Raw genomic sequence first — 19,006 nt, 5'->3', positions numbered from 1 at the left:
TTGTGGAGGGAAATATTTCATTCACAAAATACACACGAATCTGAACTTCAGTTTGATTTTAAAAAGATACCCAAAGGAATTCAACTGAATCTATCGTTTGAGATGGTATTTTTCAAGGCCACTTACATCGCCCAAATTTTTCGAGACATCGGAGAATACTACTGATGTGATGGCCTAAAAACATCTGGACAACTAACGATCAGCCCAACCAGTTCAGTATAGTTTCCGAGCTCCAGTCAACCTTATGTTCTACTTGAACCCAATTTGGACGCACTTGACAAAGTAGGCTCACTCGCATAGTTAGCTTTTTTCGACCGAAGACAGCTGAATTCAGCTGAAACTCTTGTCTACAATGCTCTTATTCAACTGAATATAACATCCTTCTCTTTAGGCCTGTGACTGCGCACTCGATAGGTGAAATTTTCACCTTTTTCGCATTGGTTCATTGTGATTGAGAATCCTGAGAACACCGGAGCACATGTGCTAGCGGAAAAGCTTTTCCAAAACACTATATGTGTATCAGTTCTCCTAACTTTAAGTAGCTTTGTGAAACCTAATCACTGAAACTTTCGGATGTCATGCGTTTTGATGGTGAGAATGTTGCGCATGTAGTTGGTTGTTTGTAGTTACACGCGACGGTTTTCGATGCACCTTGGCCTCATTTGAAGTTGGGAATGATGATATCCTCTCATTACATCTTCCGGTTTGGGGCGGTACACTCTGTGCCGCTGTGAGTAAACAAACAAGAGATTGCGACTCATCAAAGAAGCTGGCGGAATATAGGTCAGATTCCCAGATGAAAGGCCACCCACACCGATTTTCGGACAAGTGTATGCGGCCAGTAAATCCGCGATTTCTGATAGAATCAGCAAGCAAATTTTCCCATCGTAGTTGTGTGAGAATTCGACTAGATTTGAGGACGCACAATTTTTGGCAATCAACATCCATTGGAGTACTTTACCCTGGTTCTTCAATGACAGATGGCTTTTGACCTGCACTCTGTGAAAATCCCAGACACGCCACTCAGGACTTTCGATCAGACATTGCATGACATAACTTCGCTCTTCCTTGTCTTATCTCGAAAAAGCGCTTTCTTATTTGAAAGCATATCGCAGCGCTAAGTTGGGTACCAAAGACCAGATAAGCACTGTTTGCCTCATTGTGCGCTTTGCTTACATCTGTTTGCTTGAGACCCTGAGTACTGCGACGCTGGATGTTTGAATTTGAATGGATTACTTTGAGCCTCCTGTTCCCAATATTGGAATTCCCGTCAAAGCGTTCCTAAAGTGTCCTCCTATCTCATCCTTAGAACTGTTTGTCCCTAGAGCTGTTCTCCAAAGTTCCTGCAACTTTCGGTTTTTCAAATGAACAGTTATTGTGCCATGCAATCCATAGGGCATTTGTGCTCCCACGTATGTTTTATACTCGCTATGTCAGTTTTTTTAATGACTCTCTGATCACAGAGACAGTATGGTTTTCTACCGTACCACGCATTCGGATGTGTGAACCGGATGCTTACTTTGTTAGTACGCAGGTGAGGATAGCCTTAGCACAACTCAGAAGGTGTATGTGCACTAATAAGTCTTTACTGTGGTTGACAGTAGCTTACAGAAGCGATTTGCAGTATGTATAAGATAAAGGCAATATAGAATGTGGAGCAAGTCAAAAGGGAACTTATCGTATGCGTGAGTCCCTTGGTGGAAGTCCGGACAGCCGGAACGTGTTTCCTCCGCAGTTTGGCTGCTACACGTACCCCATAATTGTCCGTGGACTTGGTGTGTTTGGTTGACACCTTGCTCCCTGCGCGCGTGCTCGAGTGCGCGAGTCTGTGTGTGCTGACTGTGTTTGGTTGCCCTAAATGTAGGTGTGTGCGGGTAGCGTACGGATGACATAACAAGTTGTGTCAGAAGAAATTAAATCAGAAGCACGCGTCACCTGACGTTGAAGGGTTAGATCGGCGATCATATAAGGATAATCTACAAGACAATTTAAAGATGTTTGCGGGATCGGTGAAATTCGCGATCACATCACTCTTGCCTGATCAGCTCTGCTTCTGTCCTGGTGCTATTATTCTAGTTATTTTACTCCAAAGGGAGAAAAGACTGCACTAGGGCTTCGCTCATCTTTGAACTCGCAGGATTTGAACTTCTAGCATCAGAAACGCGAGGGTAGCGTGTTACCGTTTCTCCACCAGCGCCCGCTGGATGCACCTGAATTATTACGCCTGAACTGGGGAACTTGTTGACGCTTGCGCGATGTAATTAGTTTGCCCGACGCCTCGAGCGACGACGCAGTAAATGCCCTGATTGTATCGATCGATTGACCTACCTATCAGGACGTCTCAAGCGCCCATGAAGCTTGCTGGGCGATTTCTTGATTCAATGCGTGTGGTTTCGAGATTTGTAGAATTAATGTTCAACTAACTCTCTTTTAAAAAGTTCTTCCCCTGACTTGACGCAATTATTCTTGCGGGTCCACACAAAAGAGGGGAAGTGCCGAGTGAGTGTTTTGCTCTAGTTTGAGAGCAAACACGATCGCCTATTTAGGCGTGATAATTGCGGTGTGTCCAGTGTGCGCTGGTGAAATGCTAACTGAGTTGTCTCGCATCGCATATGTGCAGAGTCCAAATTCCAACAAGGCTAAAGAAATTCACTGTTGACGAGCTTTAATCGGATCAAAACTCGAGTTCAGTGTTTCCCCGTTCGGAGTGAACTCACCGGAATAGCCATGCTAGATCAGAAGCGAGAATTTTCAGACAACAGTGATGTGAATGGAAATGCTTGACAAGAAGTCTTTCCTAATCTCTATACGAAAGGAACAACAACCTCCAGTTTTATGTCAGTTTCGAGTGGCCTTCAGACGTTTCTTACGCATAGTAAAGCTTCATTTAGTTACCCTCTTCACTATCTTCCACCAGTCATCGGAGGCTGTCTAGTGATCATGAGGTCCATATATTTTGAGCTCCTGCACCACTGCGAGGTCCTGATCGAGTCTCAACATTCATCGGATCAGCTGGGCCCGCAATTAGCACGAAACTGGTGCCTAGATGGCTAGATTTCAGGAATTCCGTACAATTTTGGTTCAGATAGATCATACGTTTGGTGAAAACTCGGGAGCTACAGCTACCTGATGAGCCAAAGAGCAGCCAACCGAGGAATGGTTTGTCTGACTGTTCTCGAGAAACGTGAATAGTTTGATCCAAGAAAGCTCATCATTTTATTTATCGCATGGTTTCCCTGACACAAACATTCCTATCCCGGGCTGTATATGTTCATTCCTTGAATTTAGTGTCCAGAATGAGCGGATAGCCTGTTATTTTTCCAGTAATCATTCTTGACGCGCGAGCAATAAAAAGGAGGTCAATAAAGACTCTAATACATCTGAAAAGTTGCGATTACCGTTATGTGGAAGATTCCGTCTAAGGATTTTTCAGTCAATATGATTCATATACATGCCTGTATATATGTAGAAATATACATATGTATACATACATGTATATATATGTACATAAATGACATTTCAGATTTACCTGCAGTTTTTTTATTTTTTTATTGACTATTAACAATAAAACAACTCCCTTCTGTCACTCAGGTTGTATCGAAATATTGTAAAGCAATTAAAACAACCGTGTAACTGGAATATGTACACGCTATCAAACTGAGCGGTACTCACACCTCAGGTAAAAATGACATTTGGGATGAAGATGCATGTCTGCAAGCAAGTCTGGTTAGTTTGTTGTCTTGGCGGTTGGTGAACAACCTGAGTTGTGAACTCAGCAACGACCAGTGTTCTGGTATTGAGACTAGGGGAGGAAGCCACAAATGATACGAGACATGGGGAATAGGCGGCAAAACGCTAAATTCTCTGAGTCATATTTGTGTATACCTGGGTGAACAAACTTTTGTCTGAAGGAACATCGGAATCATACTTTTTGTCTGATTGTATCACTTAAGAAAAGCAGCCTTTTGGACTCGTCTTTTGTATTTCTTTCGTGGCAAGATCAAGGAAAATGATTCATTAAGCTTATTCCAAACGGGGTTGCTTTGAAATGATTGTGATTACTCCTGCATGTGGTCAGTTGTAAGGACCAATCGCAGATTTTCAAATTCTATATTACAGCTTGTTCGATTAGTAATGAACTCTAGATAGCTTAGTGGTTAAGGCACTGGCTTACGTGCCGTAGGTTCCCAGGTTTGAACCCAACCTGAGCATCTCGACTGTTCCTGTCTACGACTAGAGGGAACCTGATATCATCGCAGTCCTCCTACCTCCTTCAGTTAGCAAGGCAGCCAGGTATCAACAGGGTACTACAGTTGTACGCTTCTATGTTTGTAAGGCTGACGGCCAAACCAAGCCAAATACCTAGGCCGTGACATTGGAAACCTAAATGCAAAGGGTTCTGATTACAGATATGTGATGCATGCTAGGTGTTTCAGCCTGTCCACCTTGATTGTTTTTCAACACGGGGTTAGGGCATCCCGCTCCGAGCGCAACGGGACTACCTAACTGCCAATGGAATAAACGTTTTTCTTTGAGACAGATTTCATTGGTTGTTGTTTACTCACCCTTGACAGATGACTTGTATACTTAGTATCACTTTTCACCACATGCACGCGACAGTGATCAATAGAGCACCTGGCTAACACTTGTTGAATTTTTCTGGTTTGGTCAAGCGCCCAGGCGATCAGGCGGCTATCCAGACCGGTGTTCACGGTAATAAGAAGGCATCAAGTGACTGTGGTCCAGAAAACAGTACTAGAAAGATGTAATAGGCTTAGACAATCTGGATGAGACTGATTCAGGAACACGCGCATTTCAGCAGCTAATGAAAAAGGGTTGGTGTATTTGACAGCGTTTGATCTGTGTATTTTGAAGTGTTTGTATTTCATAGGAATAGATTATGTAAAACACGAATCACTCATTAATACTCAAATAAGAAAGAGTCATCATTGGATTTCCTGCAGTCGCATAGAGTCTTTAGGGGTACAAAAATGCATTCATAGTGTGATTTTGTTTAAAAAAATTGGCGATGTAGTTGTTTCAACCTTCGGCTGAAACACACATACTACTAACCCGGTGGGAATCCAAACCAAACTGTTAATGTCATGATACCGGAGTTTGATCGCAAACGTGATGTGGCAGCCAGAAGTTTCATTCATGGAACAACAAAGTCATTTAGTTTCAGTCAACAAAAATCGATGGATATTATTTGGAAAACAACAGAAATTCAGCATGTCAGAGGAGATTTCTAATAAGTAATCAGATGTTTTAGGCTTAAAAATCATCTTTTTTGCAGTCAGGTTTTACCAAAATGTCTAGTAACACTGTAAAGCTGTTTCATCCTTATTGCGAAAACATCGGCCTCAAGAATATGCCAGGACACTAGAACTCACAGGCTCCCTGCTAGTAGTTGAGGCCTAAATCTTTCGACAGCCAGCAGCTGATTGGCTGTATGAACAAGTTGCAGTCATTCCCCTTTCAGTCACAGAGTTCATATCACCTGACCATATGGTGACTGGTTCGTCGGCTATCGACTTCTGAGAAGGAAGGATCAGTTATCGGGTGACCTAGTCCTTCTTTTGAGATACTTCTAATTTGTTGAACAAATCACAGCTAGCGGGAATTTTGAATGTAGTGCTCCATCACCCGAAGATTTCAGCATATGATCACGTGGTGTGAACTGCCTAACTGAAGGATGAATGGTGTATCTTCTCTAAGTGCGAGATAAGTGCACTGTTCTCTAAAGGGTCACGGACAGACCGTTGAGTCTTCAGCTACTAGCTCGGCAGTCACTAGGTCGAAACTCCTGTTTCTGAGACGCGCGAAGCTTATTGTTACCGGTAAGGATGAACTAGCTGTACATTTCACGTCGGGTTTTTGGTATAAAACGGCTTCATTTTGAGGAGAAAATATTGATTGGAACTTTGAATTAGTCTCATAATTCCCACTACCGAAAAGTCGCAAAATGAGCTCCTCAGTCCCACATAGTTCGAAAACAGCCAAAAATTTTGCGTGTTGTGACAATCTTGCATTCAACTATAAGTATTACCAAGTTGCTTCGCCTTCGGTGAATTTATTTCACAAACCGAAGTTTCTCCTGGAAATGTACTGCAGTAAGATTGTTTTTTTCGGAACAATTCCTAGTTGCATTGTTTTTCGGTGGAAGGTGCTAATTAAAACTTGTTTTTTTTTACGGAAAATGTGCTTTTTGCTGAACACAACATTGTTTTCTACTCCTTTTCAGGGAGGGGGGGAGAGAACGAGTGCCGGAGACGCGGGTAATTTGTAAACAACTTTTAAATCAGCCATGGTAAAGAGCAAAATGTTTCTAACGGGACCGGCTTTTTAGTTTTTTAATAGTTTAGGAGATCCGGTTTTCTGATTAGGTTCCTTCAAATTTCACGACAAATTGAACTGCTTACGAAACGATGTTACTTCCCTTTGTGTGGTTCATTTTGTAGAAAGTTTGTGTCATTGATTGAGAACAACTGACTTTATTAAATATGCTATCGCAGAGGAATCCGTAAAAATATGTGTAGATTTATACCCATTCCTAAATATCATAGCGTATGTCACACGTTTTGGGAAGTATGAAGTATTATATTTCTTGAGAGGAAGATATGCTATCGCAGAGGAATCCGTAAAAATCTGTGTAGATTTATACCCATACCTAAACATCATAGCGTATGTCACACGTTTTGGGAAATATGAAGTATTAAATTTCTTGAGAGGAAAGTTTATTCCCAATCCGTTCCTTCCTCGAAAATGCAAGCCTCCTCGATGCAAAGGGGGATGCTTTGGTTCCGCTAATTGACTTACTTCCTTGAGTTCGTCATTGAGTGTCGTTTGACTGAATTGCTAACGCGATTATTATACTAGTCACGGTACAACCAGCCGTACTTCACTGGTGATGCATCGAACCATTGTTAGCCTTAATCAACTGATTATACTAGTCACGGTACAACCAGCCGTATTTCACTGGTGATGCATCGAACCATTGTTATTAATCAACTCTTGATCAGCTCACTTACCATGACAATCACCTTATGAAGGTTTCACCATCATCCAAAGAGACAGCGTCAGTGCATGGCTGAATTAATATATGTTATCCAACTTAAGTTTCTAACACATACTGTAGATTTTTATTTTGATTGGGTGCCGGAACGCTCACTTGCAAACCAACCAATCAGAACACGAAAGCGAGTCTTCCAGCAACCAACCAGGTTAGAGACAGCAGATACTCTTTGGAAACTACATAATCACAAATACTCATGCAGAAAACACTCATCAGAGAAGGCACTGACAAGGTCTTCTTAAATTGTGAAAAAATGTTTGCAAACAACTTCCTATATCTAACTAACAGATTGACTTCAAAGATCGACATCCTGTATGATACAACATTGGTCTGAATGGCTCGGTTATCCTGGGCGTAAGATTCGTTCCTGTTTTCTGCATTCGGTGGCCAGTCAGAACAATGTATTCGTCTTTCGCTAGGACCTCTGGAATATGCAGTCCAGCTTTAGTCCATTAAACCCGCTAATATGAAAGCCGAAACTTGAGCGGATAACGGTATTGTAACGTTGGCCTACAATTGCTGTTTTTTTGTGTTCCACAAGGTTTATTGTTTGGAATGATTGATACAACAATGTATTTGCTGCCGACAGGATAGCGTAACGTTAATAACTACATGCCCGAGTTCACTGTGACACATGGGAAAATACTTTATGGTATTCAGCTTGGTTTTGCCTTTGAAGTAGATAATTTCGGTTTGTTGTTATATCTGCAGAGTATTTAGACCGCTGTTGAGATCAACACAAACGTTGACTGGCGTGAGCAGTCGATTGCGTCTGGATCCATCGAGCGAATTTGAGTAGTTATGTCACGCGAAATCCACCTGTCACGCCGACTGTCGGGAACTATGCCGCCCGTAGGGCAAAATGTAACAGAGAAAAATAAGAAAAGTAAGGAATGCAGGAAGAAAATAAGAAGAAAGTAAGTAACAAGAAAAGCAAGGAAGTGAAAACATCCCAGCGAAATGAGGTCGGTGTAGTCGTTTTGACTGGCGACGGTCACATTCAGATATGGTGAGAATCAGGAGGCGAATGAAGTCCCAGAAGTGCGAAAAAGTAGCAGACGTTAAACATTTGTATTGATGAGGAACATACTGAAAGGACGCAAAATCAGTTAGCTTTTCCTCAATGGTGAGAGCAGTGAATCAGTTCTTACATCAGCTTCCAAGCTGAAACAGAGTAGTTGAAGTATTATTCTGTCGTGTCCTTGGGAAGTCTTTCTAGTACAGAGTAGAGTACAGTATGATGTTCTGCGATATGAACTCCGAACAACTGACGTACGTGAAGAACATGTCAGAGCAACTCGCCTAGAGCGCACTAGACACGGGTGAATCACAAACTCTGGACAAGCGGACATATTTGCGCCTGGATTGATTAAACTGCTCTTCTTGACGTCCAAAAGGACTATCACTGACCACCTACGTTGTTTCAACCGAGTGAACTCTCAGTTGTGTCTCGCCACAAGCACCTGAGTCCTGCCAGCCAATATTTTACAATGTATGATTTTTAGAATCGTCCATGCAATACAGGAGCACTGTCAGGGTAAGAGTGACCGTGACACACGTTCAAGATACACCGCAATTTTTCGGCAGTAATTTTCCGACAGTCGGATGGCACCTAATGTAGCTTTGTCATTTGGAGAGGTGGGCACACTAATCCGTAGTTCACGAAATACCTGAAGTCAGATTTGCATCACGTCCTAAAAAAATCGGGGCTACGACAACGTGCTGAAGAGATACGCCAGGTAATCAGATCACGAAAGGCACAATGGCTTATGTTAAATGACGTTAAAATAGTGTTTGAAGGTATTATTACTGAACTGTGATGTGAGGTGAATCTTCAACTTTGTTTCATAGTTGAGTTGAAACCATTTTTACCATATGGAGAAATGCAACATGCCAGGAACAACTGAATCTGATTGATTGTATCTCAATGCACTTTGCTGTTCTTAAATTAACCGCTTCTGTCTCCATAAGGAAGCCGAATACCGAGCTTTGAGTCTTGAGTAACTAAACGACCCAATCAGAAATCAACAATGGTTTTTAAAAAGCCCTAAAAAAAATCGAGGCTACAACAACGTGCTGAAGAGATACGCCAGGTAATCAGATCACGAAAGGCACAATGGCTTATGTTAAATGACGTTAAAATAGTGTTTGAAGGTATTATTACTGAACTGTGATGTGAGGTGAATCTTCAACTTTGTTCTTCCTCATAGTTGAAACCATTTTTACCATATGGAGAAATGCAACATGCCAGGAACAACTGAATCTGATTGATTGTATCTCAATGCACTTTGCTGTTCTTAAATTAACCGCTTCTGTCTCCATAAGGAAGCCGAATACCGAGCTTTGAGTCTTGAGTAACTAAACGACCCAATCAGAAATCAACAATGGTTTTTAAAAAGCATCAGACTATTTTATTTGGTGCAGCGCTTGGGGTAGTGGAGGTGACATTTTTGTCGCTCCAAGTAGGCATTCACGAGGAACACTTTGAGTAAAATAAACAACTCGTTAATACAAACGATCTTGTTCAAATGAGGGGAGAGAGTTAGACAAGACGTCGTAACAACCGTGCCTCCGTTGTTTGCTTGACAATTTGGAACACTGTGTTACTTTTTCCTTCTCATAAAAACTCTTGGAGGACACTTTTGGGGATATGTCAACATTCCTCTTTTCTCTTCACTTTGGAACGTGAGACATGTGACTTAGAATAATCAGAGAGCAGGAACAGTATCTGAACGTAACACACTACTCATGAGGTTGCTGAAAATTCCCCGACAGCCCACGACCGAATTTGCCCTTGAGCTTAAACACCAACATCTCTTAAATGCTTGTCTTTTATTGGCCTGCGCCGAGAACTGAAAATAAAATATCAAATTTTCGATGGTGTCTGTGGTAACGTGTTGCACATAGTTTAACTGCCTAATTTTTGGAGACGAAATAAACAAATGAATCGCAGATGACATTGCAGTGTTTGGTTGTCTTAGGAAACCCATCTTCAACAACCATCACTTGTGCGTAGACACCAAGGCAGTTCTGGTCTCTTCAGCATTACAGGGTTAGCTTCTAAATGTAACGTACAGATTTGTGACGGTAATTGTCACGCGCAACTATTGGGACGATTGACGTGAACCACCAGGTGCGCGTAAAGCATCGCAGCTTGCTGATCAACCAGAATTGCCCCAAACGGCATTTTCAGAAATCAGGCTGACCTTTTGAAGTCTTGGCGACACCCTTTGGCTTCCAGCCAAACATAAACATCGCAAACGAGAGATTCAGATGGATTCCGGGTGAGTCTCTCGATAAACCAAATTAGTTTGCAAGTGAGTGTATATTCGCTAATTTCGGGCAATTTGGTTTCAAGTAGCACATGAGGTTGACGGAAACCCAGGGACTACGTCAACATGCTGAGCCCCAAAATGGTCGAAACCGGTCGTGGGCTGTCGACGGATTTTTCAGCAACCTCATGAGTAGTACATTACAAAGATATAAATTGGCTGTTTTTTTGCGAACGCCCAAAGTTACTTTTGTTGACAGTCTGTCGCAGAACTGAGTTCGCCGACAAACCGCAGTGTGTCAATCAGTTTTCTTCTGGACTCTGGGCAAAGACGGCCTAATTAGGGACTAATCCAAACTGTTTTCTACCGGAAGGCGACACAACAAAGTAGAAGCTGGAGTCAGAAGTGTCCTCTTCGTCTACTAACCAACAAAAATTCTTTCCATGTTTTTTGTGAGAGTACAGCCTCAAGTGTGGGGGTCAGCAAATATTATCGAAATCGAGACAGTCAAGGTAAATAGGTATGATTCCATGTGCATTGGCGCAAAAATGTTTCGGAAATCCGCTCGATAAGAAGTTTATGTGACAGATTAAAACAACGCAACTGAAAGAAAATTATAAGAAAATGCAGTGCCGGAACAAAGTACAGTAATAGGGGCAAGATTGAAAACCACATTGTGGACTGAAAGTGATTAGTCGGCCTTGATTCTCAGTTTAAGACCTCTCTATGTATGCAACTGTTAATATGATCCAATCAACTTATGGATTCTAACGTACCCAAATTATGTTGAATTAGATGCCAAAATGCGAACCGCGGATGAATCAATCCTCTATTTTGTATTCCGGAATCACGTGATAACTGTTTCGGCACTTTCAGATCGTTTTGTTAGCTCACTGACTTTAATGTGCCTATGTGTACATGATAGCTTGACAAAAAATCTCAACTATTTCTCGAATGAGTACTCTCAGAAAAGGAACTGTGCACTGCTTTATAAGACCTTGAGACTATTATTCGCAGCCCTAGGTAACGCTCGTGAACACCCGAGTGAATGTTGCCCAGAAATATTTTCTTACTCGTAAACCAAATATTACATAAAGCAACCGGGAATCTTGTTCATCAACCCAGAATTTGATCTGAAATATTGCTTACCATGGGAATTTCATGCTAGCGGAGACGACACAATAGCTGCACACAAAGCGAGGCTACTGCGATATGCAATGCTGCGTCCAAGACTTGTTGGCTATGAAACTGATATTTGAGAAAGTTAAGGGCCATTTGATTTCCAATTCTAGGTACTGAGCGCTGTGTCTGTCTTGTAAGTGTTTGTTTAGTCAGTGAAAGGCAGTGACAGTAAGCGTTCAGCTGTAATAGCCCTCAGGAGCTTAGCTAAAATGCCACGGGAAAGATGTACGCCGTGTGAGATACCTCCAGGATGACCTAATATGAACAGGAGCAAGATGTCAGTATTGGGTTCGAATTGACCGAAACTTCTGGTTAGTAATTTCGCACTTAAGCCACTGACCCGTTGGGCGCTATCTTGTGCAAAATTACAGGAGTACCGGTGAAAGGAAGAAGGCCTTCGCTGTGGAGTTATTTATTAGAAAATGCCAACTGAACAGTTACAGACTATTGGACAAGGGAGCAAAAGCCTCATATGCATCTTGTTTACCAAACTGAAAATTCATCTCCTCCTTGAAGGGTTTTTCCTGAACTCTCCTGGATATTATTGATTGTTAGCGAGTTTACGAGAAAACATACTACTCGCATGCCTCCCACCAGTAGTATCACCGTTACGCTGGTACATGTGAAGTCTCAGTGCCTGGCTAGGATGCGCGTATCGCCTGCAAATAGCCTGAATAAGCTCGAGTCTCTTGTGTAGCAACGCTCGGGGTTCAAAAAAACAATAACCATATAAATTCGCAAATTTAATCGTTAAATACTTTTGGGGGGATACAGATGTGTTTCCTGTGAGCATCAGGCATTTCTCGCTTCAGAGTATTTTTGATTAGTACCTCCCTGTATCATGAAACTTTTCTGACTATAAAAGCACGAAAAATTCCTCCCTTGGTTACTGGTACACCAGTCTGTGCGGATCACGGCCGCCCACGAGCATTCACTGAGAAACATTTCAACATTTTACTTAAGATTTCATCATGTAGTAGTAAGTCCCCGAATCCTCACAGGTTTATGCTTCTGTATCAGCAGTATGCAACTTACAAATTTTGGTATAAAATTGCACTTGTGATCTTCTGGTTTGTAACTCGAAACTTTAGCACTCAGTCTAGAATGGCTTAGCGACTGGGTGAGTAACTAGCAGTTTGAAAGGACATATAGTCAATACCTTTCACTCATGCAGTCCACATCACAGGATTCGGCCTTTACTGGCTTCTGGAACGAGAGCATCTCAGTGGCGTGGCCAAATTCACATGGGGCTCTGAGGGGACTATTTATGTTCCACAGGATCTAGTCCAGCAACTGAAGTCCCCGATGACAAATAATGATATGCATGACTCCGGTGCCTTTAACCAGAAAGCAAACAACCTTTACAGCTGGTAAACGTCAAGAATACTCAGAAAAACAGGATATTCCGACGGCACTTGGTATATCATTAGTAGCTGGCAAGCCAGGAGTCGTTTGTCAGATGTTTGGTCACATTAGCGTACTCCATAGCTCAACTATTTTTATCCAATCACAACTGACTGTGTATGAACATTTTAAGTTTGTAGGATAGTTTTCATGGTAAATCAATCTAGAGTTGGCCAAAACGTTCTCCCTCGGGTATTGTCGGTCCATATGCTAATGGTTATACCTCAGATTCCAAATGAACTAAAGATGAGCATCTGCGAAATGTGTTTACCTTGTTCACAGATAGCGTCGTTTTATAGCGGAAATGTTTCTGCTTGATCACCGCTCTACTCTTCAGATACAACCAATAGGTTGACAGGATTTCTTTTGTTTATTGTATTTTTTACTTCAGGGTTGACCTTATTGACGTGTCAAGCTTACCCTCCGAAAGGCCACAGTTGATCTTTTTGAGGTAAGTGCTGAGACAAACATAGTTTTCTTGTTCCCGATGACCACAAGTAACCAGATTCCTGGATAAGATGGACCGGAAATTCCATTCTAAATTCTGAATCGCCGTCTGCGAGTAACTTGACGTATATAATGTCAACCATTTCACCAAGGACGACTTACAACTACTGATGAATTAGATGCACAAATAGTGTTTCTGTCTGGAAAATGTTTTTCTCCCCTAATTGCATATTTCGGATGTTTTACTTCACGCCTCCGGATCTCATCGAAATTTGGACAGGCTGGTTACGTCAAAATATGACGTCAAAATTCAGGCTTTCATACGTGGAGAGAAAACGGAATGCAGTTGTTGAGTAATCATTTATTCATGAGTGGTCGTTGGTCCAGTAGAGTTCGATTTTCACACCACCTTTGTTTAAACTTGTCTCTTCCTGTCGTTAGGGAATTATTCAGGTCACTCAGCACCAAAGTGGACAGTTCTTGACTCGGGCTTCATTCTCATTAGTACTCACTGGCGCAGTATGTCCACGGTCACGCCAGAATACGTATTCTGATTGCACGATTGATGGAACGTAGGTCAGGCAATTCAAGCGTTGGCCTAACAGTGGTTCCGTTAATTCTGATTGCCTAACAAGCATTCAATATTTTCCAGTCTAGTCGTAATCCGCTCATTCCAGAACTGACCAGGTTCGATGCTTAACATCTGTTAGTTCTTTGTTTGCATGTCGATTAAGAAAGCATTCACAGTAGTGACTCCTAAAATGACCGATGAGGGCACTCTGGACCCGTCAACGTCGGTCACGACTTATCGAGCCGATGTGTTTTTTTCCCGCTGATGCAAATGGATTGATAAATACTATCTGGGATGGAAAAGTCAGCAGGTCTACATATCAGTTTGGTGAAAGTAACATAAGAAACGCGCATGCTGTGTATGATGTACCAAACAGCTGCGTTTCCATCCTAACTCGGTGATTCGAACTCGAAACCTTTCGGTTGCTAGTTGAACACTGCACATTGCGGCCGTAAACTGGTAACAAGCGGTATTATGTGACATAATGTAGTGCCTGTAGGAAAAGTTTGTATGTTAAACCATTTTGAATGCATCTTTACCAATAGAACTCCCGATGAATACTTGTCTGTCTCCGCTCGATAGGGGCTTAAACACGGTAATTTTGCAGTATATTCGATTGCAGACTGAAAAATGCATATCTGGTCATCTGGTAATAGGAATAGTGGAACACACACTCACTTTCATCCTTTGAAACGAACCTACATGATGGCACTTAGCTCACTTATGCAACCATTTTATTGTCTGGTGGGGTAAACTCCCCTCCAGGGAACCGCAGTACATGCACCCGGGGTGAAGTGTCCTTTCCATGTCATTATGGAAACCTGCAAAGTTCAAATGGGGTTGTGGGTGGTATGAGAAGTGAACACTGTTGAGGAATATACTTTTCAGAAGCTAATGACTGGAACAGAAAACACGCAGTGTCCGGTGAACTAATAAAGACCCGAAATATCACTTCAGGTAAATCCATGCTCATCCTGTTAGTGAAATGAGAGTGCCAAAACGCAGTTTATTCATTTAATTAGATGCCATACCAGTGACCTTGCTTATGTTAGTCTTCAAACAGTGTGAATGTCTTTTCACTCCTGAAGGATGATTTAATATCCAGGAGATTGTCGGTTAACATGAATGGTTAAAACGAATGGTCGCTTGTTTATTCCTTGGGCTGCCGGTGCTGAATCGTCAACCAATATACGGTTTCTTTGGTGCCTCTGTGTGGAATCGACCTTGGTGGGGCACCATTTTTTGTAACCTGAGTAGAATGGAGACAGATTAATGCATGTGTGTTAGTTTGTACCGACCTCTGATGCTTATTGGGGGTTTGTTTGGCTTGTTCTTTTGGCTGCTCAGTTAGCTGACACTCGAAACGGTAGAAATTCAGGTAGCCTCTTGCAGTTGCTCTTCTTTTGCTATCATCAGCTGTTTGGTGCTCTCTTTTTGACCCATCTGGGTTCCACGCTGTGGTCGGTTTTGGTATGCTGCACAGAGGTTCCTAGATTTTGGTGCGTAAGTCCAATGTTTTACCCTCGTTTGGGTAGCACAGACTGGGTCTTGTTCAACGTGGTGGCTGGCCAAATTGGTTATCGAACACCATTGTTCCTGGAATTCCTGTCTCTTAATTTCTCGGAACTGATTTTTAGTTCCTTGGTTATCGATGCTTGAAAATCAAGGATAAGATTATTGACAATGTTATGGAATATAGGAAGCTCGGGCACGTTGCTTGGTTGTTGATCTGTTCACCGAGTTTGACAGTTAGATCGCAAACGTCTCATCACCAATCGGGGTGACATCGTCAGTGAGGGGCTGATTGAGACCAACAACCAATAAGGTTAATGGACACATTTTGTCCACTTATTCCCCTTGCAACACGCTCCCGTAATCTTGATAAGAGTCTGAATGAAAAACTTTATGCAGTTGGTTGAGGATGGTTGCTGCAGTAATTCACTGCTTGATTCATTTGTTCACGCCGGTATACGCAAATTTCGAGGGATCCCTATTCCCCCTTACCAACTGCAACATTCGAGAATTTCGGTCGGCTCTTCCTGTCCGGTTCGATGTTAAATTTGACGCTTTCGAAAGCAGAATCGAACAGGTCGTGAGGATGGCGTACTCAGTAGATGATGGAAATATAGTCTACTTGCCGAATTCATGATTTGATCATGATGAATGATACCACGATGCGCTTCAGTTTCAACTGACTACCCCAACAATAAATCGTGATATATAGTACCATGAATATTTTGATTTATTTGTCTAACATGGTTGAAGTATGTATTCATGAAAAACCCGTGACAGATTGTCTGGACATTCCGGCTTTGTGGTTACCGGCTTCGTGTTGGAATTGCACTGAAATAAATTTGTTATTTTTTTCCTTGGCGTCGCTGAGTTCGGTTGTGGTGAATACTGCTATGACGTCGAACAAATACAGCATTTCATCGTTTTCTGTGATGACGTCATCTGACTTGTTCCAAAATCGACGAGGTTTGTTGATTGTGCATTCAGATGTAAGAGGCAAGTGATTTAATCTCTTTCATGGATCTTTCACCAAATTTTGAGCTGAAGGTCCTGAAACTGAGAACACTGATCCCCACTTTTGAAGTTTCCATTTGCACGTCGGATCACATACAACCGAGGCGCCCAAGCCCATACAGGAGGAGCAATAGGGCCTTCAATCAAACCCTTCGGCTCAAAAGCCTAACAGTAGGTCAGAGTTGGTTGGCATGAGAATAACAAAGTAGTGGAGCGTTTAGCGAACATCCCGCTATACAAGTTCCAACACCGACCAAACTGGAAGAGCAGGGAGACCGTGTTACTTTGGCCTTTATCCAGTCGCCAGCATGCTATGACAACCTCTCAACTCCAGTCAGACAAACTCAGCTGCAGCTCACTGAGTCACAGAGGGGCACAAACCGTCACACCAAAGTTAGTCTTTTATTCGGGGCCTTTTTTGTATGCGTTTGGTAGTCCGCGAAATAGCAGTTAAACTGTGTTGTTTATCGCTCCTCATTAATAATATCCAGTGTGGCAGTTCTGCTGCAGTTCTGACCGCGGTTACGCTGGATTGTCTTTCAGTAAGCATTTGACCTTTTCGTCCACTGCCACTGTGATATGTCCTTTGTCGACCAATATCATTGTAACAGCTTCATCCTTTTGTGAGTTTCTAAACACATTATGTTATTTTTTGCACTTTGTTTGCGTCTTTTTATTTTGCATTTGACAGTAGTTGAAGAAATGTTCTGTCAGATGTCTTAGTGAGTCTATTGTGACGTCAACTTCTAAGTGAATAAGTGGTCCCTCGAGGGCCCAAGTCCGACAATAAAGTTAAGTGCTCGGATTAAAAGTTGCCATTCAGCTCGACCGAGTATTCGACTCGATTGGTTCTCGATTCAAGCATTGTGATGGACGATTTTAATGTTTCCACTGATCTTGTGTAGCTCTGTTCTCAAGATTATTCCACCTTTGGCCTTGGCGTTGTTTAGTCTGGGTACAAGCTGGAGTGAGTTCCAATTAGGCCTTTCTAGAGCATTCTGCACCTAACGAATCATCCAGATTGATGGCTAAAATCTGTTCCGTTTTTTCCATCTCGGAAGCGTCTTTAACAGGAATGGTAATACACACAAGTGCCATTGATCGTTGCATATTCTGTACAATTTTAGCTCGGAAAGTATTAGATTAGTTCAGTCGTTCCCTTATTTGATTTTAATAGCAAGTTAGAATGGACGATCTTCTTGGAATTCAGTGAGGTCTTCGGTGCCGTCGACAAGTGTTTTTGCAGCTGCTATCCGTGACTGGTGACTGAATATGTCTGGTCCAACTACGCACAGACCATTTCAGAAGCCGGACTCAGTTTAGCAGCCCTAGAGGTTCAATTTCCCAGACGTATTAGCGTTTCATCGCCGTCGATTTCCTTCTAGTACCATGCTTATGCGAGATGTTTTTATCCTTTCCGAAATGCCAGTGCTTGGTTGTATGCGTGAAACGTGTGAAACAAGGCATTGCGAATCTACAGGCTGGATTTAATGCACTCATGAAACGGTTTCAGGAGGTCTGACCATTCCTTAACGTCGTGAATCAGAATGTCCAAGGAAAACTGTGGGAAAACTTTCTGAGGTCCAGCTTCTAGGACCTTTTGCAGAATCTTCCCTAGGAACAACCATTTCAAGTAATCTGAGCTAGTCTCATCCTGAATACACTTTCACCAAACTCCGAAAAATGACATTTTCTACGCAGACACAAATGACACTCCACAACCACCTCTTGAAGTTGGTCCATTTGTATGTAAGCCCTCTTCAGCGGTCACTTGCTTGCTCCCCCGACCGACTTCGCTTAATTTGTCTAGTACATCCGTGCTCACTAGATCACGCGACTCGCCTGGTTTACACAAATCACGTGGCAAAGCCCTGTCCAGCTTGGAACCTAGACCTAAGTACACATGTCGTCCGTTTCGGGCTATTTGGAAATGTTTTTTTCTGCCTGGAGCGCATTCCTTAATGCGGTGGCATAAGGCGGAATGTATTTTGTCAACCCTGATGACATTTCCCCTAGGATTAGGTCGGATGCCCCTTCTCCTCTCCATTCATCTCTGTTTGTTTGAATTTCCAACATTCGATCAGAATCCACCCTCTTATTCGTTTACCGCGAAATCCGCTTTCCACAACGGGGCCCAATTCCCTTTAATTAGAGAACCATTTTCCATAGCTTCCAGTTTATAGATGACAAAAGATTGCTGCCCTGTGCTTTGAAGTACTTGAGCCCCACTGCATTCCTGTGCGCTTCTTCTCTCTCTGTACGTCAGGAGCTAAATGTGAGAACGCTCCACTGGTAGAAAATACCTTTTGGAGCCAATGATACTTTTGAGTATCATGCAAAAAAAAAATAAACTATCAAAAATATGATGCTACACCCAAAATCCCGTTCTTTCTGTGTCCAACCCTAAGGAGACATCTCTCAAGATGCACAAGTTGTGCTAGTTTTTTTTGGATTGATCTTCCTTTAGAAGACGACGAGCAGGTGAGCAGGATTGTAGGCAATTCGCAGTTTAGCCAAAGACATTAGCCG

Source organism: Opisthorchis viverrini (assembly GCF_000715545.1).
Source record: "Opisthorchis viverrini unplaced genomic scaffold opera_v5_416, whole genome shotgun sequence".
In the NCBI taxonomy this organism is placed as follows: Eukaryota; Metazoa; Platyhelminthes; class Trematoda; order Opisthorchiida; family Opisthorchiidae; genus Opisthorchis; species Opisthorchis viverrini.
The sequence above is the reverse complement of the archived record's forward strand: the minus strand, read 5'-3'. Positions refer to the sequence as shown.